Here is a 23,855-nt window from a genome sequence, read left to right as displayed (position 1 = left end):
TGGGGGCGCGCCGGCGCTAACCCGCGCACTGGGGGCGTGATGCCCCCCAGTCGCGGCGCCCACGTTTTAAAAAAAAATATTCAAATACGGCGCAAACACGACTGAAATTTAACGCAAACATCGGCGAGTTCATTCAAACTTAAACATATTTTACAAAAAAAAAAAAACTTCGGCGGGCTACCCCCGCCGTCCCCCTCGCCGCCCAACTCGCCGCCCGCCCACGCGGTTTACATGCCGAGGAGGCGGTAGAACCGCGTGTAGTCGCCGCCGCCGTCGTCGTCGTCGTCGCCGCCCCCGCCCCCGCCTGCGCCTCCGTCATCCCTGCTGCATCCCTCCCCCGGTTGGCGCGGCGGGTTGGACGGTCCGGGGGCGTCATCGTCGTCGTCGCTGTCGAGGACCACGACGTCGTGCTCGTCCTCGCGCCCACGCTTGCGGGCGGCGATCTCCTCCAGGGCCCGGCGCTGCCGGACCATCTCGTCGCGGAGGTAGTCGTCCCGCGCCCACCGCAGGGCGTCCTCATCGAAGATGCCGCGCCGGGCTATCTCCTCGTACTCCGCTGGGAGGCCGCGCTCCGGCTTGGGCTTGACGAGGACGAAGCGGCCGGTGGGTGGGGAGGCGTTGGCGCCGCCGATGCGAACGCCGGAGCTGCGCGTGCGGGCACTGACCGGCGTGCCCTGGGGCTCCGGCTTGACGGGGCGGAGGCAGGGCGAGCCGCCGGACGACGAGGAGGACCCCCCGGTCTCCATGCGCCTTGGGGTCCAGGAGCTTCCCCGGCAGCGTGAGAAGGACGGGGGATCGGGGTACTCGAGGCGCGGCGTGTTGCCGCCCTCGATGTACTCGAGGACGGCCTCCAACGTGCGCCCGGGCACGCCCCACCACCGGCGCCGGCCGTTGGAGTTGAGCCTGCCGGAGGGCTCGACGCCGTTGGTGGCCTCGAGCTGTTCGGCGTGACGGCGGCGGAAGTAGGGCTCCCAGAGCGGGCTGTCGGGGACGTACCGTGGCCCCTCCCTCGCCGCCCGCGGTAGGGACGCGCGGATGCGTGCGATCTCCGCACGCCACGCTGCCCCGGTGGGTGGTGGTGGCACCGGCACGCCGCCGACGCTGATCCTCCACGCGCCGGGCACCCGCATGTCCGGCGGGACCGGGTACCCGGCCTCGTAAAGGAGGCGAGCCTCGTCTTCGTGGAGATGGCGGCGGCCGAAGCCGTTCGCCGCCGCGCCGTCACCAGGGAAGCGCTCGGCCATGGGTGGAGACGGCGAGAGAGAGGAGAGGGAGAAACGACGGCGAGAGAGAGGAGAGGGAGGAACGACGGCGACGAGAGAGTGTGGTCGCAGAGCACGCTGGTGCGCGTCTTATATAGGCCGAGACGCCGCCCGTACGCGTGGCCGCCGTGTGTACGCGTGGCGGGCGAGGGAGGGCGAGGGACGCGCGTCGTCCGGCCTTCACTGTGCCGCCCGTGAGGCATCAATGGCGCAGGCTGACCGGCGCGGCAGCACGGCAGCTTTGGCATTGATTCGCCGCGGGAAACGAGGCGATGAGGACGACGAAGGGGCGAGAACAGAGCCGTGTCGCTGACGCGGCGGGCCCGCGGCTTTTTCGCGCCAAAAAAGTTCGCCCGGCGCCCCCGGGCGCCCCTCAGCGCGCCGGGTTCGGCCTGGGTCCGCCGGCGCTGTTTTCGGCCCAAGCCGGTGAAAATCGGGCTCTTGGGGGCGCGACTGGGCCGATTTTTCGGCGCCGGCGCAAGAAAAACGCCTGAGGAGGCCTTTCTGGGGCGCGGCTGGAGATGCCCTGAAAAAGTCCGTGGTACATTTTGAAGTTCTCTTCTAGAAGTGACCATTTTACTCCAATTAATTTTGAAGTAGAAACCAAGAACACTAGAGTTGCTGCTTGCTGCTTCTGCTCACCCGGTACATCATCCCAAATTTGAACAGTATTTTTATGCACATATACTTACATCTCTTTCTATGAAGCCAAGAACATACAATATTTATCCTGTACTGCATGTTTACACAACATGTTTTAGCTTTATCCCCTGTTTGGCTTGTGTTGTGAACTGTGCGTGTTTGCACTGTGTGCATCTTCAGTACGTCTTCGGTTTTCAATGATCGAAGAAATCCTTCCTTAACAAAGTAACTTTGTCTAACATGCTTCACAAGCTATGACTTTGTAATGTCACACTTGTCTTGAAACTTAGTACAGTGACTAAAATTCAACTTGTTCAATGGATAAACGACTAAAAGTACATCTTTAATTGTAGCAATTGGTCTGGTAAGCACCTGGTCCTGTACAACTTATGATAATTTGCCTTCCTTTTTTGACCTTCTTACTTAATTTAGTCATGTATTCTCTCTTGCTTATTTCCTCAAGCAACTTCTTCGACAAGCTGAAAATGCCACCATTTCCCTCAAAAAAAAAGATGAACAAAAGATCCTTAAGCAATAAAGTCACCATTTCCCTTGAAAAAGAAAAATGATTCAGCTGTTACGCTAGATTCCTAGGCAGAACTCTTCATAATTAAGCCCTCCGCATTTTTTCGGTGGTCAGGATGTTGTTTTATATGTTTACAGTTCATTGCAGTTTACTATACAATTGCAAAATGTCAGTATTAAAATTTGATGTCACCGATGATTTGCAGTACAGCTCTCCGTATGCTTGAGTAGCGGATGATGATTTTCGGTGTCCTGGATAAGTGATGTTTGAAGTTGGATCAGAGACACTCTCTGTTCGTGAATGGGCTGCATGATGATGATGATGATCCTGGTCTTGCGCATCCAAATCTCTGCACCATGTCTTCGAATCTCCACCTGGACACAAAGACATATGTTATAAAGTTCTGATTTATTTAGTTGTGTAAGCAACAATTGTACTGGTTTTAATTGGAGGTTTGAGCTTGCCCTATGTTTCTTGTTTATCATGGTAACAATGAGGTGTACGTAACACCTGAGCAGCTGAGGTGTAAGGTGTTGTATGTCATTGGAAAACTTCTCGTGAAATATCCCTGTCACATTTATGTCGTGAATTATCCTCTCTTGATCATCCAAGCTGCTGGTCGAAAGCATGTGGCGTCTTTTTCTATGGTATCATCAGCAATATCCGTGGGTTCTACATTTTCAATGGTGAGAGAATCTACACCTGGGCGCTTCAAACTCTCTCAAACGCTCGGGCGGATGGCTGGCCGGTCAAAAAAAAAAACCCGACTCAGACGGATGCCTGACCGGCACCCCTATATCCAGCTCAAATATGAGGCGGATGTGGGGTGGCCAAACATGACCGGGCGCGGCCGCCAAGTCAGACTCGGCCCACGCCGGCCCACCCGACCGCTATATAGTTATCCCTATCCGTTCGCCGGACCAAACTCTTGCAACTCCACTCCACTTCCCTCCAGTCCACTCCGCCACTCAAGCTCCTGTCCGACAATCTCCTACCTTCTCCAACATGGCGGGCTGCGGATCTGAGTCCTATACCTCTAGATCCATTGATCTGCTGCTCTCGGGAGGAGGAGATGACTGTCCGCCTTGCGCTCTGCAGCTCCCGGAAGGAGGCCGCCCGACGACAACGCTCTTACTCCTTCCGTCGGGAATGCATTGCGTCTGCCCAAATGGCGCATGGATCTGGTGCGAGGTGTGTCACCGCTGCCTCATCGGAGGCGGTGCGGTCTGTTTTGCGTCAGAATGGTGTGGTGGATGCGCAACCGCTTCGTTGGTGCGAAGAGGCGGAAGTGAATGGATAGGTGTCGTTCGACGCAAATATGGTGCGGCGTGCCCGCCGTGCGAGGCGGTGGGCGCGGGAGGCAGTGGTAGCTGTCGCGGCGGTGTACGTTGGCGAGGCGGAGTCGCATTCTCCAGTGCCCCGTATGGTGCACGGCCAGCCCGGGCACTACTACCCCGTCGTGGTGGAAGTCACCGGCTCCGGACTCTGACGAGAAAAAGTAGTGTATGGGAGACGGCAGTGCATCGAGTCCCATGAGCCAGTATTTGTTCCATGTCATACTCTACCTCGCCGATTACCGGAGCAACACTTCGAGGGGCACAGCCTGCCGCCAGACATGGGCACATTGCCGGACGAGCTCCACTTATATTAGGTTTCACGTTACATGTAATAGTATGGATTTGAGATTTCTTAATAGTATCCGGTTGTTAAGAGATTATTTGACGCATGACCAGTCACTGTCCGCGGACACGTCCGTGTTTGAGGGGTCGGATATGTTGTATCCGGTTGTAGATGCTCTGAATGGATGCATGCTGGAGTAGTTGGGTCTTGATGGTCGTGGCAATCGCAATCTTGAGAATTTTGTCCATTCTCTTTTAGTCTTTTGGCCCATGCCTGCCTTCCACTCCTTTTCTGCACAATGACGATAGGCTGCACACGACTGGCACTCGGATAGCAGCCACAACTCGCGTACGCGTGGTCAGGAAGACAAGGCAAGTCAAGTGCAGCGTCAGGTACGCGTGTGGCTGGCCAATACACACACACCGCACCACACACGCATGGATAACTCCCATCCTCTCCTTGCGGCCCTGCAGTTTGCGTACGCGTTTTGGTGAAGGGGATTACCACACACCGGATCCCTCCACCCCACTCTCGTGCTACTGCTCTGCTCTGCCCGCGCGCCCTCGTCTCTCGGTGTCCGAGCTTCACCCCTACTCTCGATCGCCGGCACGGTGCCCGGGTTACGACGCGGCTAGCCGTCTTCTGCTGCAGATCGAATCCCGCCAGGTACGGCCGGCATGGGCTTACTTGGATTAGCGAATCCTCTTTTCAGTGTGTAGGTTTAGGTTGGCTACGCGAATTTTCCTCTTCACTGCTCATGAATTCGGTGGCTTCAACGCAGAATTATCGACAGATCAAGCTCTAAGCAAGCAGGGAGGCCGCGGGTCCGGTGAGAGTGGCGACGGATCCAGCTGCAACCGCACTGCTCCGAGTTGCAACTGGTGAAGAAATTCTAGATCCCGCTAGGCTAGGTACTCCCTCATATGCCTCTTACAAAAGTGAAGAAAAAAAAAAGAGCTCCCACGTACGCCGTCGATTTGTAACTTCTTCAGCCTCGGGGTGGGTAGCTTAAGTATGACTAATCCATCCTCTTTTCAGGGTCTAGACTCGGCGCAAACTTTCCTGTTCAATCACTGGCCGTGCATTCGAGCTTTTAGGCCATGGAGGCGGCTCTGGTGACTGTGGCCACGGGGGTCCTCAAACCTGTCCTGAGGAAGCTGGCCACCCTGCTCGGCGACGAGTACAAGCGTTTTAAGGGTGTGCGCAAGGAGATCAGGTCTCTCACTCATGAACTCGCCGCCATGGAGGCTTTTCTCCTCAAGATGTCGGAGGAGGAGGAGGATCTCAATGTGCAGGATAAAGTCTGGATGAATGAGGTGCGGGAGCTGTCCTATGACCTGGAGGATGCCATCGATGACTTCATGCAAAGTGTTGGTGACAAAGACGAAAAGCCAGATGGCTTCATTGACAAGATCAAGAGCTTGCTAGGAAAGTTAGGGAAGATGAAGGCTCGCCACCAAATCGGTAAGGAGATTCAGGATCTGAAGAAACAGATCATTGAGGTGGGCGATAGGAACGCAAGGTACAAGGGCCGTGAGACCTTCTCCAATGCCAAAAATGCGACCGTTGACCCTAGAGCTCTTGCTGTATTTGAGCATGCATCGAAGCTTGTTGGAATCGATGAACCCAAGGCTGAGTTGATCAAGTTGTTAACTGACGAGGATGGAGTTGCATCAACACAACAACACGTGAAGATGGTCTCCATTGTTGGATCGGGAGGAATGGGCAAAACAACTCTTGCAAACCAAGTGTATCAAGAGCTAAAAGAGAAATTCAAGTGTAAGGCTTTCATATCTGTGTCACGAAATCCAGATATGATGAATATCTTGAGAATCCTCCTTAGTGAAGTTGGGTGTCAAGATTATGCTGACACTGAAGCAGGGAGCATACAACAACTAATAAGAAAGATTACCGACTACCTAGCAGAAAAAAGGTACTATTATATTTCTTTAAATTTACTTCTCACCCATAGAAAGTTACATCAAGAATTCTCACATAGAAAAATACACTCCTAATTAAGAATCAAAATAAGTAATTATATACTTTTTAGGAGAAAATTAATTGCCAAATGTATGGAAGCACTTATTTGCATTACTTTACTAGTTAACTAGGTTGTTGCATTTGTAGGGAAAATAAGTCTTATATAAGTAAGAACATATGATTAGTATAGGTATTCGGCACGTCCATGCATCTCAGTATGCATATAGACTAAAAGACAGCCTTTTCCGCAATAAAGAAATAGCATCAATCTTCAATCAAGCAAGTATGCTACACGATATGTACCACTCCAAGTGCTTAGAGCTCTTTTGCTCTTATATAGCTTATCTAGGAAAACATATTTATTTAATAAGCACATGTTTATATGAGTAGAAACACTATATAGGTGTTTTCTGGCCATGTGGCCCTGTTTAAGTTGCATAGTACCCTAGAGCCGATCCATTTATCTTTTGCATGTTGCCAATGAGAACACGGAAATTTCTCTTTCTTCTTATTTTGCTTGTACGCTTCGCTTTAACACATCATACTAACTAATACTACTAAAAAATCATGTGCAGGTATATTATAGTGATTGACGATATATGGGATGTTAAAACATGGAACGTTATTAAGTGCGCATTCCCCATGACCAGATGCGGTGGTGTAATAATCACCATACACGGCTGAGTGATGTTGCATGTTCGTGTCATTCATCAACCGGTGGCCATATTTATAATATAAGGCCTCTTAATGTGGAGCACTCAAGACAACTATTCCACAGAAGATTATTCAGCTCCGAAGAAGATTGCCCTTCATCACTCGTGAAAGTTTCTAATCAAATCTTGGAAAAATGTGATGGGTTGCCTTTGGCAATCATTGCTATAGCTGGTTTGTTGGCTAACACAGGAAGATCAGAGCATCTATGGAACCAAGTGAAATATTCAATTGGCCGTGCACTTGAAAGGAATCCTAATGTCGAAGTAATGATAAAGATATTGTCACTTAGTTACTTTGATCTTCCTCCTCATCTGAAAACATGTCTCTTGTATCTCAGTATATTTCCGGAAGATTCTATTATTGAGAAGAAAACACTAATATCAAGATGGATTGCCGAAGGATTCATTCACAAAGAAGGTATATATACTGCATATGAGGTAGGAGTGAGGTGTTTTAATGAGCTCATCAATAGGAGTTTGATCCAACCTGTGAAGAAAGACGATTATAGGGGGAAGAGTTGTCGAGTTCACGACATAATTCTTGATTTCATAGTATCCAAGTCCATTGAAGAGAACTTTGTTACTTTTGTTGGTGTCCCCAGTTTAACTACCGTGACACAAGGCAAAGTCCGCCGTCTCTCCATGCAAATTGAAGGGAAAGGGGATTCTATCTTGCCAATGAGCCTGATATTGTCTCATGTCCGATCATTTAATGTGTTCAGGAATACGGTGAATATCCATTCGATGATGGAGTTCAGACATTTGCGTGTTGTGGACTATAATGACAGTCTACTGGAAAACCACCATCTTGCAAATGTAGGGAGGCTGCTTCAGCTAAGGTACCTCAGCATTTACATGACAGCAGTAAGCGAGCTCCCGGAACAAATCGGACACCTACAATGCTTAGAGATGTTGGACATCAGGTATACAATGGTGTCCGAGTTGCCAGCCAGTATTGTCAATCTCGGCAAACTGGCACACTTACTTCTTGGCTCAGAAGACACATGTGCTAAGTTTCCCGATGGAATTGCGAAGATGCAAGCACTAGAGACTTTGGATGAAGTTGCCGCCAGCAAGCAGTCATATAACTTTCTGCAAGGGCTTGGTGAGCTAAAGAATCTAAGGAAGCTGCGTGTTAATTATTGGCGTGTTGCCCAGGAAGACAAGGAAGTTATTGCTTCTTCTCTCGGTAAACTATGCACACAAAACCTTTGTTCTCTAACTATGTGGGCAAATGATGATGAGGACTTCTTGCTGAATATATGGTGCACTTCTCCGCCGCTTAACCTCCGAAAACTTCTGATATGGGATTGTATATTCCCAAAGGTTCCGCATTGGGTTGGATCACTCATTAACCTACAGAAGTTACACTTGTATGTGGGGAGAGGAATCCGGCATGAAGATATCTGCATCCTTGGAGCCTTACCCGCTCTGCTCACTCTGGGTCTACGAGGAAGCGAAAAAGAGCCTCGTTGTGAAGGTGGAAGGCTGGTAGTTAGTGGTGAAGCTGGGTTCCGATGCCTGAGGAAGTTTAATTACTGGAGGAGGGGAGATTGGATGGATCTTATGTTTACGGCGAAATGTATGCCCAAGCTAGAAAAACTGAAGATTATATTTTACCGGCATGCCCAAGATGAGGCTCCCATCATTCCTGCTTTCGATTTCGGGATCGAAAACCTGTCCCGCCTCACTACTTTCAAATGTCACCTAGGTTGTAGGCCTATGGCAACGAGAACTTTTGATGCTGTAAAGGCTTCTCTGGACAGAGTAGTCAGAGCACATCCCAACCACCTTACTCTAATCTTCAGTTATCCTCTGCGTACGTGATTACCTTCTCAAGATTTATTATCTATACGACTAGTACAAACGTACTGACAACCTCTCTTAATTCCCTTGCCCTGTATTTTCAGGTACGTCGGACACGGCATATACATTCCATGATTGCTGCATGCGGTCTCAAGACTAATCACTGCACTCCTGAGATCGGTTCGATCAGCATGTAAATTCCTCGACGAATGCACTCAGGTTCTTGTTGACTTGTTTGTACGAAGGACGAATCCTGCCTCCTGCGCCTGCAGGTACATACCCAACTTTGTATTCGTCCAGATTTATTGTTTCTTTTACATTGCTCGCAGCGTCCTTAGATAGATAGCTGCTCTTTCAGAGAGTATGTGAGCTGTGCATATATTAAGTTAGCAATTAGTTGTACCGCCATTGCTTCTCTGCTTTACACGTGCGCTGTTCTCCAGCAAGCCAGACACAGGCGTCACTGTTGTAGTTGTACCGCCATTGCTTCTCTGCTTTACACGTGCGCTGTTCTTCTAGTTTTCTCAACGATAATTGGATTGGACGCTGTTATATATGCTTATGGTCTTAATTACACAATTGCTATATGGTACATACTATATGGTTGTTGATTTTTCATGTTACCGATTGACCACTTGCAGTATTGTTGTAGTTCTGGCTGATGTGTTTTTGATGCTCTCTTTTACTGAAGATGAAGACGATGCTGATGTTGTTAGGCATCGAAATCGCTGGAACCTGATCGACCTCCAAGATCGGCCAAGGGATCTCTGTCAGGCCCTCGGCTGTGACAGACATCATCAACCAGCCAGTGCCGGGCCAGACGACGAGCAAGGCCCACAACCCGCCACTGCTACGGAGGAGCACCCGGGTGCCCAAGCCCAAGACTAAATGATAGCCCCACCTGCGTGTGGATGAGGAGAGGTCCTACCATCATTTTTTTTCCTTTTGTTGTTCAGACTGTACTGCTTTGCGAACTAATTTGACTTCCAAATTTGTCTAATGGGATAACTGGATTTGGTACAATTCTTATACCACATACAGAAATTGCTTGTATACTTGACAGAAGAAAAACGAACAGCAAAAAAACAGAGGATATTTAAAATATGCGTGTCCACTTTTCATGGAAACATTCTTGGTTGCAAAACTTAAAAAATTGGTACAAAAGCATAATCAAAACAGTTCTCCTACACAGTTCCAAACAAAATCTACAGAAAAGAAGATTTCACGGTGCCAATTCACCAAAAAGAAGATTAGTTCCCCGCAAAAAAAGAAGAAGATTAGTTGCCTAAAAAATTCAGGAGCACATGCGCACCTACAAACAAGAAATTTTCACTCTATAACATATACAGACAAAGAAGATTCTTGTCTCAAAATTGAAGAACGAAGGGGGCTTGATGTGGAATGAGATGAACATGCAGAGGAGCACCAACGGGGCAGCAGACGGACCAGACGTCGAAGGTGTTTGAGCCGCTGCATCCATGGAGGCAAGTGTCGGGGACTAGACAGTGAGTTGGAAGAAGAAGTGACACTGCTTGCGGCAGGGGAGCACCAGATGTGGTGGCTGCGGACCCCGACGTCGTCGGAGACGGAGGTGGCGCATCTTGGAGTTGGCAGATCTAGCCGTAGTAAAGCTGAGGCATATTAGATCTGGCCCTATGAGGCATGGGTGTGGTTGATTGGGCGAGGTCGGCGGCGCACATCAGGGAGATGATGGTGCCAAAGAGAGGTTTCATCCAAATCCAATGGAAATGTCAAACGTGGGGCGGCGCGTGAGGGAGCTCAGCCTGCAATATTTGTTACGTGGAGAGTGCTTGCAAAAATGTCTAGCATCTGCCCACCTTAATTAATCGATCTGTGCCATATGATATCCATCCAATTGCCCAGGTGATGGGATCGCATGATCGCACTTCAGGTGCTGATCCTATACTAGTTGCCTCAGAAAACACACCGTTCAATCTACTTTCTCCGTCCGAAAAAATTTGTCTCAAACTTGTTTCTTAAATGGATGTATCTAGCATTAACTTGGTGCTAGATACATCCATTTGAGGGACAAACTTTTTCAAAAGGAGGGAATACGACTTTATAATGGCACTAGCACACTTGTCTAGAAACAGAGTAGAGGGCTAAAATTCAACTCGCTCAATACACAAGGGACCATTTCCACAAATAAAAAAAGTGATGAACCTTCGTGAGATTTGAATGCTGCGCTATATGTGCTCATAGTTTACTATACACTGGCTAGTGTGTCAGTGTTAAATTTTGATGTAACCAGTGACCAGGCCCGAGCAAGACCCAGGCGGAACATGTTCTACAATGTGGAACAGTGTAAAAAACGCTATAGTTAACAAAGAAATCCAGCGCTACGACCAGGGCCATTGCCCTTGTAGCCTGGGTCCTGTATATGCCACTAGATGTAACCATAGATGATTTGCAGTTCAGCCCTCCGTACGCTTCAGTAGCACATGATATTTCTTGATGCCCTGTCTGATGTCGGGTCGGAGACACTTTCATTGGGGAGAGAATCGCCCTCTACTCAAAGGGGAGCTCCTATATGACGCGTCCGCCTCCAATTCGCGGCATTTAGCTCAAGGCACCTTTGAGGGAGTCCTGCATTAGAGGGTCCTCGGGCATCCTGGCTATATGACGTGGGCCGGACTGATGAGCTGTGAAGATACAAGATAGAAAATCTTCTTCCGTATCCGGATGGGACTCTCCTTTGCATGGATGGCAAGCTTGACGTTTAGATATGTAGATTTCTTTCTTTGTAAACCGACTCTGTACAACCCTAGGCCCCTCCGGTGTCTATATAAACCAGAGGGTTTAGTCCATACAGACAGAACACAATCATACATACTAGACATCTAGGGTTTAGCCATTATGATCTCGAGGTAGATCAACTCTTGTAACCCTTATATTCATCATAGTCAATCAAGCAGGAAGTAGGGTATTACCTCCATTAAGAGGGCCCGAACCTGGGTACATATCGTGTCCCCTGCCTCCTGTTACCTTCGATCCTCAGACGCACAGTTCGGGACCCCCTACCTGAGATCTGCCGGTTTTGACACCGACATTGGTGCTTTCATTGAGAGTTCCTCTATGTTGTCGACAGAAGGTTCGATGGCTCGTTCGATCATCTACAATGATGCTGTTTCGGGAGAGACTTTCCCTCGGGCCAAATTTTTGTATTCAGCGGCTTCGCACTGTGTGCCAACTCGATTGGCCACCTTGAGCAGATCGACAGCTACGTCCCTGGTCATGAGATCAGTTTCAGGAACTTAAACTACGTCGCCGATATTCGAGGAGACTTGATCTTTGAAGGGTTCGCGGCCCCGACCACCGCTCTGGCCTTAGATCTAGAGCAGAATACCAGGTCCGAAGATGGGAATCTAGAGCCTGCCGGACTCTCTGCAATTATGGAACTCGCTACCGGAGATCTGGATGGGACAGCGTCATCGGCAAGCCCGAAGATGAGCCAAGATTCCCTTGTCGCTAAAGCGCCGGATTCTCCCTCGGACTCTGAATCTGAACTCTCGAAGTCCGCGTCAAGCGCGCACGGCCAGGAGGCTTTTATCCCGGCCAGCCCCGTGGACTCACGTCTCTCTGTGCAAACCTCACTTCTAAACGAGGCTCTGGACTTAATGTGATCCCTCGCCATTACAGAGGAGTCGCTTCCGAATTACGCCCAGCCCGGACTAGGGGCTGAGTGTGGGGAAGTTTACGTCCCACCCACCACCCACTTCATAGCCACTGTCGAAGTTCTAACCGACATGTTGGACTACGCCTCCGAAGACATCGACAGCATGGACGACGATGCCGGAGACGAACAAGGCCAAGACCCTCCGTTTACCGGACGTTGGACGGCCACCTCCACATACGACGTGTACATGGTGGACACACCTAAAGATGACGACAACGGCAAGAAGGATCGGGTTGAGGACAAGCCTGCTGAATAACCTCCAAAGCGTCGACGTCAGCAGTGCCGCTCAAAATCGCATCGCGAAAAAGAGAGCAATACCGACACCGAAGACAATAATACTCCAGAGAATGCCGAAGACCCCGAAGCCCCTGTCGAGCCAACATCCGAACAAGATGATTGGGAGGATGGGAAAGTTAACCCCGACGATCCGATCGGTAACGAGGACTCGGAGGATAGTAACTACCTACTGTCGTATATATAATTTTTGATTGTTCCATGCCAATATTCTACAACTCTTACATACTTTTGGCAACTTTTTATACTATTTTTGGGACTAACATATTGATCCAGTGCCCAGTGCCAGTTCCTATTTGTTGCATGTTTTTTGTTTCACAGAAAATCCATATCAAACGGAGTCCAAACGGGATAAAAACGGACGGATATTTTTTTGGAATATATCTAAATTTTGAGAAGTAGAATCAATGCGAGATGATGCTCGAGGGGCCCACGAGGCAGGGGGCGCGCCCCTGACCCTCGTGGACACCCCGTAGGGCGGCTGTTGCCCTTCTTTCACCGCAAGAAAGCTAATATCCGGAAAAAAAATCGTGACCAAAGTTTCAATCCAATCGGAGTTATGGATCCTCGGGAATATAAGAAACAGTGAAAGGATAGAATCTGGGAGCGCAGAGACAGAGAGAGACAGAGAGACAGATCCAATATCGGAGGGGCTCTCGCCCCTCCCACGCCATGGAGACCAAGGACCAGAGGGAGAACCCTTCTCCCACCTAGGGAGAAGGCCAAGGAAGAAGGAGAAGGAGGGGGGCTCCCTCCCCCTCGCTTCCGGTGGCGCCGGAACGCCGCTGGGGCAATCATCGCGACAACAATCTACACCAACAACTTCACCGCCATCAGCACCAACTCTCCCTCCTCTATGCAGCGGTGTAACCCCTCTTTTACCCGCTGTAATCTCTACTTAAACATGGTGCTCAATGCTATATATTATTTTCCAATTATGTATGGCTATCCTATGTTGTTTGAGTCACTAGTAGAAAAAGGTTCAAATGGGAAGCACATTAGTGCCGGTTTGTAAAAAAACGGCACTAATGTGATCAATAGTACCGGTTCATGGCGGCGATCAATAGTACCGGTTCGTGGCGAACCTTTAGTACTGGTTCATGCCACGAACCGGTACTAAAGAGGCTGTAGCAGCCTGCGGTCAGGCTATGGCCCCACCATCACCATTTAGTGCCGGTTCGTACCACGAACCGGTACAAATGAGGTTATGGCAAGCTGTTTTTAGTCCCACCTCGCTCCCCTAACAAGGCTTTTACCACCTTAAATATGTTACTTCTCAAACTATCACAAGCACTTGGTCTTCATTGAACTCTATGTGTAGAATTTGTGGCCGCAATATGAGTCTTCACCGGTTTATAAATCATTGAGGACTCATATTGACAATTCAGATTGTACACAAAAAGATCATTGATGATCAAAATATTTTTGATGTATAAGATCATATTGACAATTCAGACTGTAAAGAAATATAAGATTATGATCTAAATGCTCTTATATTTTTTGCGTTCAGTATGCATCATTCAAAGCGACGCCATCAACTTTCAACCATTTCTGCCTTCATTTGCTATTTTTCATGCATTTAATGATTTGTTTTGAGAACTAAATGACCTGGAAATTGAAAAGCACTACAAATGAACTCTGAAAAAGTTGAAACTTGGCATGGTATCATCATTTCACCCACATAGCATGTTCAACAAAGTAGAAAGGGTTACGGCAAAAACTCATCTGTATCAGGGCCGGTTTCAGACGAAAACTCATCTGTTACTGATTTGTTTAGAAAAAAACTACAAAATGACCGTGAAATAAAGCAGAAAAGAAAAGAAAAAACTATATTTGCTATTTTTCATTCGTTTACTGATTTGTTTAGAGAGCCAAATGACCACCAAATTGAAAATCACTACAAAATGAACTCTGAAAATGTTGAAACTTGGCATGGTATCATCATTTCACCCACATAGCATGTGCAAGAGAGTAGAGAGGGTTACGGCAAAAACTTGATGCATTTCATGTACAAATTGGACAATCGCTTTCGGAGTATCAGGGCTTCGGACGAGAACTCATGTGTTATACAGGCACTTCATGTTTTTTAAACTTATTTGAACTCCAGACATTTTTTGCGTTCAGTATGCACCATTCAGAGCGACGTCATCAATTTCCAACACGTTCTGACATCATTTAAAAATCACTAAAAAATGAACTCTGAAAATGTTGAATTTTGGCAAACTAGATAAAAAACTACTCACAAATAAATAGAAGAAAATAAATATAACAGAAAAGAAAAAACTATACAAAAACTACGCAGAAATAAATAGAAGAAAATAAAGCAGAAAAGAAAAAACTGTACAAAAAACTACGCAGAAATAAATAGAAGAAAATAAAGCAGAAAAGAAAAAAACTACACAAAAAAAATTGGGCGCTGCCCAGTGGGCCTGCTAGGCCACGGGCGTGCAATTACAGGCCCTAAAGGCCCAGCAAGCTCACAGGACAGCATGCAGAAGTTAGGCCCAGAGCCTGCTATATAGAGGAGTTCAAAGAGGCAGCCGCGGCTGGGTTTATAAACCAGTGCGGCTGCCCTTCGCCCGGCGAGCTGGGACTAAACTTTGTGCACCGCGGGGTGGCAGCGCAAGGCCTTTAGTACCGGTTGGTGGCTCCAACCGGTACTAAAGGGTTTCGTTTCCCGCCGCTTGACCTGCCAAAATAGGCCTTTAGTACCGGTTGGAGCCACCAACCGGTACTAAAGGCCCATCCTATATATATATAGCACTTACGAAAATTTCAGTTTTTATCCCCCACTTCGTCTCCAACCGCGCGCGCCGCTCGATCCCGTCGTCCGTCGTCGCCGCCCGTCGCCCGTCGTCCGTCGTCGTCGTCGCTGTCCCCCGCCGCCGCCCGTCGTCGTCGTCGTCTCGCGCCGCTGCCCCGAACGCCGCCGCCGTCTGTCGTCGTCGCCGCGGCGCCGCCCCGTATGTCTCTCCTCGCACCCGCGCGCCCCGGCCGGCCGGCCCGTACGTACGCCGCCGCCCCCGCCCCGTACGCCGGTGCCCCCGCCCCCGCCCCTGCCCCGTACGCCGGCGCCCCAGCGGCGTACACACAGTACACACACACATATATGCACACACATACACACACATATACACACACATACACATTTTTTTACTAGTTGAATAATTAATATAACTAGTTTATTTTTAGTAAGAAAATAATCGAACTAGTTTATTTAGGTATATGAGATTTGAACTAGTTGAAAAATTAATATAACTAGTTTATTTTTAGTAAGAAAATAATCGAACTAGTTTATTTAGGTATATGAGATTTGAACTAGTTGAAAAATTAATATAACTAGTTTATTTTTAGTAAGAAAATAATTGAACTAGTTTATTTAGTTATATGAGATTTGAACTAGTTGAAAAATTAATATAACTAGTTTATTTTTAGTAAGAAAATAATCGAACTAGTTTATTTAGGTATATGAGATTTGAACTAGTTGAATAATTAATATAACTAGTTTATTTTTAGTAAGAAAATAATTGAACTAGTTTATTTAGGTATATGAGATTTGAACTAGTTGAATAATTAATATAACTAGTTCATTTTTAGTAAGAAAATAATCGAACTAGTTTATTTTTAGTAAGAAAATTTAGGTATCTGAGATTTGATGATCTAATTAAAATATTATTTGTTAATGAGTTTTTCTGTTTATTTAAGTTTATTTATATATTTTTAGTTTATATAAATGTTAGATTAAAGTCGAATGTTAGATGAATTAGATAGAAAAGTTAAATATATATTAATGTCAATTGTTAGAGATGAATATAGTTAGATATATTAATGTCAAATGTTAGATGAATATATATATATATGAATTAGCTAGATATTAATTAATGTTAGATAGTAATAAGTGTTTAATGTTTCACCTATATGAACATAGGAAATGTCATCTGACGACGAAAAAGATTTCATTATGTGCGAACAATGTGAAGACCAGCGCGGCCTGTGCGACAGAAATTTCCTTGTTGATGGTAGGCGCTTCTGTTGGGGAACGTAGTAATTTCAAAAAATTTCCTACGCACACGCAAGATCATAGTGATGCATAGCAACGAGAGGGGAGAGTGTGATCTACGTACCCTTGTAGATCTACAACGGAAGCGTTTGGTTGATGTAGTCGTACGTCTCCACGATCCGACCGATCCAAGCACCGTTACTCCGGCACCTCCGAGTTCTTGGCACACGTTCAGCTCGATGACGCTCCCCGGTCTCCGATCCAGCAAAGCGTCGGGGAGGAGTTCCGTCAGCACGACGGTGTGGTGATGATCTTGATGTTCTACCGTCGCAGGGCTTCGCCTAAGCACCGCTACAATATGACCGAGGTGGAATATGGTGGAAGGAGGCACCGCACACGGCTAAGGAACGATCACGAAGATCAACTTGTGTCTATGGGGTGCCCCTTGCCTCAGTATATAAAGGATGGAGGAGGAGGAGGCTGGCCAAGGCTTGGTGCGGCCAGGATGTGGAGTCCTACTAGGACTCCAAGTCAAGTCCTAGTAGGAGTCCACCAAGAGGGGAGGAAGGGAGAAGGAAGTGGAGGAGAAGGAAAGGTGGCCGGCCCCCTTTTCCCTAGTCCAATTCGGACTAGTGGGGAGGGGGGGGGCGCAGCAGCCCCTTGGCCCTTTCTCCTCTTCCCACTAAAGCCCATCAAGGCCCATTGCTTCTCCCGTAACTACCCGGTACTCCGAAAAATACCCGAATCACTCGGAACCTTTCCGATGTCCGAATATAGTCGTCCAATATATCGATCTTTACGTCTCGACCATTTCGAGACTCCTCGTCATGTCCCCGATCTCATCCGGGACTCCGAACTCCTTCGGTACATCAAAACTCATAAACTCATAATATAACTGTCATCGAAACCTTAAGCGTGCGGACCCTACGGTTCGAGAACAATGTAGACATGACCGAGACACGTCTCCGGTTAATAACCAATAGCGGGACCTGGATGCCCATATTGGCTCCTACATATTCTACGAAGATCTTTATCGGTCAGACCGCATAACAACATACGTTGTTCCCTTTGTCATCGGTATGTTACTTGCCCGGGATTCGATCGTCGGTATCCAATACCTAGTTCAATCTCGTTACCGACAAGTCTCTTTACTCATTCCGTAATACATCATCTCGCAACTAACTCATTAGTTGCAATGCTTGCAAGGCTTAAGTGATGTGCATTACCGAGAGGGCCCAGAGATACCTCTCCGACAATCGGAGTGACAAATCCTAATCTCGAAATATGCCAACCCAACATGTACCTTTGGAGACACCTGTAGAGCACCTTTATAATCACCCATTTACGTTGTGACGTTTGGTAGCACACAAAGTGTTCCTCCGGCAAACGGGAGTTGCATAATCTCATAGTCATAGGAACATGTATAAGTCATGAAGAAAGCAATAGCAACATACTAAACGATCGGGTGCTAAGCTAATGGAATGGGTCATGTCAATCAGATCATTCACCTAATGATGTGATCCCGTTTAATCAAATAACAACTCTTTGTTCATGGTTAGGAAACATAACCATCTTTGATTAACGAGCTAGTCAAGTAGAGGCATACTAGTGACACTCTGTTTGTCTATGTATTCACACATGTATTATGTTTCCGGTTAATACAATTCTAGCATGAATAATAAACATTTATCATGATATAAGGAAATAAATAATAACTTTATTATTGCCTCTAGGGCATATTTCCTTCAGTCTCCCACTTGCACTAGAGTCAATAATCAAGTTCACATCGCCATGTGATTTAACAGAAATAGATCACATCACCATGTGATTAACACCCATAGTCCACATCAATATGTGACCAACACCCAAAGGGTTTACTAGAGTCAGTAATCTAGTTCACATCGCTATGTGATTAACATCCAAAGAGTACTAAGGTGTGATCATGTTTTGCTTGTGAGATAATATTAGTCACTGGGTCTGTTATATTCAGATCCGTAAGTATTTTTGCAAATATTTATGTCAACAATGCTCTGCATGGAGCTACTCTAGTTAATTGCTCCCACTTTCAATATGTATCCAGATTGAGACTTAGAATCATCTGGATCAGTGTCAAAAAACTTGCATCGACGTAACCCTTTACGACGAACCTTTTTGTCATGTCCATAATCGAGAAACATATCCTTATTTCACTAAGGATAATTCTGACCGCTGTCCAGTGATCTACTCCTAGATCACTATTGTACTCCCTTGCCAAATTAGTGCAGGGTATACAATAGATCTGGTACACAGCATGACATACTTTATAGAACCTATGGCCAAGGCATAGGGAATGACTTTCATTCTCTTTCTATCTTCTGCCGTGGTCGGGCTTTGAGTCTTACTCAACTTCACACCTTGTAATACAGGCAAGAACTCTTTCTTTGACTGCTCCATTTTGAACTACTTCAAAATCTTGTCAAGGTATGTACTCATTGAAAAAACTTATCAAACGTCTTGATCTATCTCTATAGATCTTGGAGCTCAATATGTAAGCAGCTTCACCGAAGTCTTTCTTTGAAAAATTCCTTTCAAACACTCCTTTATGCTTTACAGAATAATTCTACATTATTTCCGATCAACAATATGTCATTCACATATACTTATCAGAAATGTTGTAGTGCTCCCACTCACTTTCTTGTAAATACAGGCTTCACCGCAAGTCTGTATAAAACTATATGCTTTGATCAACTTATCAAAGCGTATATTCCAACTCCGAGATGCTTGCACCAGTCCACAGATGGATCGCTGGAGCTTGCACATTTTGTTAGCACCTTTCGGATTGACAAAACCTTCTGGTTGCATCATATACAACTCTTCTTTAATAAATCCATTAAGGAATACAGTTTTGTTTATCCATTTGCCAGATTTCATAAAATGCGGCAATTACTAACATGATTCGGACAGACTCAAGCATAGATACGAGTGAGAAGCTCTCATCGTAGTCAACACCTTGAACTTGTCGAAAACCTTTTGCGACAATTCTAGCTTTGTAGATAGTAACACTACTATCAGCGTCCGTCTTCCTCTTGAAGATCCATTTATTCTCAATTGCTTGCCGATCATCGGGCAAGTCAACCAAAGTCCAAACTTTGTTCTCATACATGGATCATATCTCAGATTTCATGGACTCAAACCATTTCGCGGAATCTGGGCTCATCATCGCTTCCTCATAGTTCGTAGGTTCGTCATGGTCAAGTAACATGACCTCCAGAACAGGATTACCGTACCACTCTGGTGCGGATCTCACTCTGGTTTACCTACGAGATTCGGTAGTAACTTGATCTGAAGTTACATGATCATCATCATTAGCTTCCTCACTAATTGGTGTAGTACTCACAAGAACAGATTTTTGTGATGAACTACTTTCCAATAAGGGAGAAGGTACAATTACCTTATCAAGTTTTCTACTTTCCTCCCACTCACTTCTTTCGAGAGAAACTTCTTCTCTAGAAAGTTTCCGAATTTAGCAACAAAAGTCTTGCCTTCGGATCTGTGATAGAAGGTGTATCCAATAGTTTCCTTTGGATATCCTATGAAGACACATTTCTCCGATTTGGGTTTGAGCTTATCAGGTTGAAACTTTTTCACATAAGCATTGCAACTTCAAACTTTAAGAAACGACAGCTTAGGTTTCTTGCCAAACCATAGTTCATACGGTGTCGTCTCAACGGATTTAGATGGTGCCCTATTTAACGTGAATGCAGCTGTCTCTAATGCATAACCCCAAATCGATAGTGGTAGATCGGTAAGAGACATCATAGATCGCACCATATCTAATAAAGTACGGTTATGACGTTCGGACACACCATTACATTGTGGTGTTCCAGGTGGCGTGAGTAGTGAAACTATTTCGCATTGTTTTTAACTGAAGGCCAAACTCGTAACTCAAATACTCTTCTCTACGATCAGATCGTAGAAACTTTATTTTCTTGTTACGATGATTTTTCACTTCACTCTGAAATTCTTTGAACTTTTCAAATGTTTCAGACTTATGTTTCATCAAGTAGATATACTCATATCTGCTCAAATCATCTGTGAAGATCAGAAAATAATGATACCTGTCACGAGCCTCAATATTCATCGGACCACATACATCAGTATGTATGATTTCCAACAAATCTGTTGCTCGCTCCATTGTTCCGAAGAACGGAGTCTTATCATCTTGCCCATGAGGCATGGTTCGCAAGCATCAACTGATTCATAATCAAGTGATTCCAAAAGCCCATCAGCATGGAGTTTCTTCATGCGCTTTACACCAATATGACCTAAACGGCAGTGCCACAAACAAGTTGCACTATCATTATTAACTTTGTATCTTTTGGTTTCAATATTATGATTATGTGTATCACTACGATCGAGATCCAATGAACTATTTTCATTGGGTGTGTAACCATATAAGGTTTTATTCATGTAAACAGAACAACAATTTATTCTCTTACTTAAATGAATAACCGTATTACAATAAACATGATCAAATCATATTCATGCTGAACGCAAACACCAAATAACACTTATTTAGGTTCAACACTAATCCCGAAATTATAGGGAGTGTGCGATGATGATCATATCAATCTTGGAACCACTTCCAACATACATCGTCACTTCACCCTTAAGTAGTCTCTGTTTATTCTGCAACTCCCGTTTTGAGTTACTAATCTTAGCAACTGAACTAGTATCAAATACTGAGGGGTTGCTATAAACACTAGTAAAGTACACATCAATAAGATGTATATCAAATATACTTATGTTCACTTTGCCATCCTTCTTATCCGCCAATCACTTGGGGTAGTTCCGCTTCTAGTGACCAGTCCCTTTGCAGTAGAAGCACTTAGTCTCAGGCTTAGGACCAGACTTGGGCTTCTTCACTTGAGCAGCAACTTGCTTGCCGTTCTTCTTGAAGTTCCCCTTCTTCCCTTTGCCCTTTTCTTGAAACTAGTGGTCTTGTTAACCATCAACACTTGACGTTTTTCTTGATTTCTACCTTCGTCGATTTCAGCATCACGAAGAGCTTGGGAGTTGTTTCTGTTATCCCTTGCATATCATAGTTCATCACGAAGTTCTACTAACTTGGTAATGGTGACTAGAGAATTCTGTGAATCACTATCTTATCTGGAAGATTAACTCCCACTTGATTCAAGCGATTGTAGTACCTAGACAATCTGAGCACATGCTCACTAGTTGAGCGATTCTCCTCCATCTTTTAGCTATAGAACTTGTTAGAGACTTCATATCTCTCAACTCGGGTATTTGCTTGAAATATTAACTTCAACTCCTGGAACATCTCATATGGTCCATGACGTTCAAAACGTCTTTGAAGTCCCGATTCTAAGCTGTTAAGCATGGTGCACTAAACTATCAAGTAGTCATCATATTGAGCTAGCCAAACGTTCATAACGTCTGCATCTGCTCCTGCAATAGGCCCGTCACCTAGCGATGCATCAAGGACATAATTCTTCTATGCAGCAATGAGGATAAACCTCAGATCACGGATCCAATCCGCATCATTGCTACTAACACCTTTCAACACAATTTTCTCTAGGAACATATCAAAATAAACATATGAAAGCAACAACGCGAGCTACTGATCCACAACATAGATATGCTAATACTACCAGGACTAAGTTCATGATAAATTAAAGTTCAATTAATCATATTACTTAAGAACTCCCACTTAGATAGACATCCCTCTAATCCTCTAAGTGATTACGTGATCCAAATCAACTAAACCATGTCCGATCATCACGTGAGATGGAGTAGTTTCATTGGTGAACATCACTATGTTGATCATATCTACTGTATGATTCACGCTCGACCTTTCGGTCTCCGTGTTCCGAGGCCATATCTGTAAATGCTTGGCTCGTCAAGTATAACCTGAGTATTCCGCGTGTGCAACTGTTTTGCACCCATTGTATTTGAACGTAGAGCCTATCACACCCGATCATCACGTGGTGTCTCAGCACGAAGAACTTTCGCAACGGTGCATACTCAGGGAGTACACTTCTTGATAATTTTAGTGAGAGATCATCTTATAATGCTACCGTCAATCAAAGCAAGATAAGATGCATAAAAGATAAACATCACATGCAATCAATATAAGTGATATGATATGGCCATCATCATCCTGTGCCTGTGATCTCCATCTCCGAAGCACTGTCATGATCACCATCGTCACCGGTGCGACACCTTGATCTCCATCGTAGCATCGTTGTCGTCTCGCCAATTTTATGCTTCCACGACTATCGCTACCGCTTAGTGATAAAGTAAAGCATTACAGTGCGATTGCATTGCATACAATAAAGCGACAACCAAATGGCTCCTGCCAGTTGCCGATAACCCGGTTACAAAACATGATCATCTCATACAATAAAATCAGCATCATGTCTTGACCATATCACATCACAACATGCCCTGCAAAAACAAGTTAGACGTCCTCTACTTTGTTTGTTGCAAGTTTTACGTGGCTGCTACGGGCTTAAGCAAGAACCAATCTCACCTACGCATCAAAACCACAACGATAGTTTGTCAAGTTGATGCCATTTTAACCTTCGCAAGGACCGGGCGTAGCCACACTCGGTTCAACTAAAGTTGGAGAAACAGTCACCCGCAAGCCACCTTTGTGCAAAGCACGTCGGGAGAACCGGTCTCGCGTAAGCGTACGCGTAATGTCGGTCCGGGCCGCTTCATCTAACAATACCGCCGAACCAAAGTATGACATGCTGGTAGGCAGTATGACTTATATCGCCCACAACTCACTTGTGTTCTACTCGTGCATATAACATCAAACCATAAAACCTAGGCTCGGATGCCACTGTTGGGGAACGTAGTAATTTCAAAATTTTCCTACGCACACGCAAGATCATGGTGATGCATAGCAATGAGAGGGGAGAGTGTGATCTACGTACCCTTGTAGATCTACAATGGAAGCATTTGGTTGATGTAGTCGTACGTCTCCACGATCCGACCGATCCAAGCACCGTTACTCCGGCACCTCCGAGTTCTTGGCACACGTTCAGCTCGATGACGCTCCCCGGGCTCCGATCCAGCAAAGCGTCGGGGAGGAGTTCCGTCAGCACGACGGCGTGGTGACGATCTTGATGTTCTACCGTCGCAGGGCTTCGCCTAAGCACCGCTACAATATGACCAAGGTGGAATATGGTGGAAGGGGGCACCGCACACGGCTAAGGAACGATCACGAAGATCAACTTGTGTCTATGGGGTGCCCCTTGCCTCAGTATATAAAGGATGGAGGAGGAGGAGGCCGGCCAAGGCTTGGTGC

The 23,855-nt window shown here is 46.1% G+C and overlaps 1 pseudogene across 1 annotated transcript; it reads left to right on the top strand.

The window, feature by feature from the left end:
* Nucleotides 1–4,480: 4,480 nt before the first annotated feature.
* LOC125515646 (disease resistance protein RGA5-like) lies at nucleotides 4,481–9,599 on the top strand (annotated as a pseudogene). The gene is made up of 6 exons (XR_015609153.1): nucleotides 4,481–4,716; nucleotides 4,832–4,961; nucleotides 5,089–5,983; nucleotides 6,606–8,562; nucleotides 8,654–8,821; nucleotides 9,241–9,599. The product of XR_015609153.1 is annotated as a disease resistance protein RGA5-like (transcript).
* Nucleotides 9,600–23,855: the final 14,256 nt, after the last annotated feature.

This window comes from Triticum urartu, chromosome 6A (assembly GCF_056163025.1).
Source record: "Triticum urartu cultivar PI428250 chromosome 6A, HENAU_Tu73, whole genome shotgun sequence".
Lineage (NCBI taxonomy): Eukaryota > Viridiplantae > Streptophyta > Magnoliopsida > Poales > Poaceae > Triticum > Triticum urartu.
Note: the sequence above shows the minus strand (reverse complement) of the source record. Positions and strands in the feature narration are given on the sequence as shown.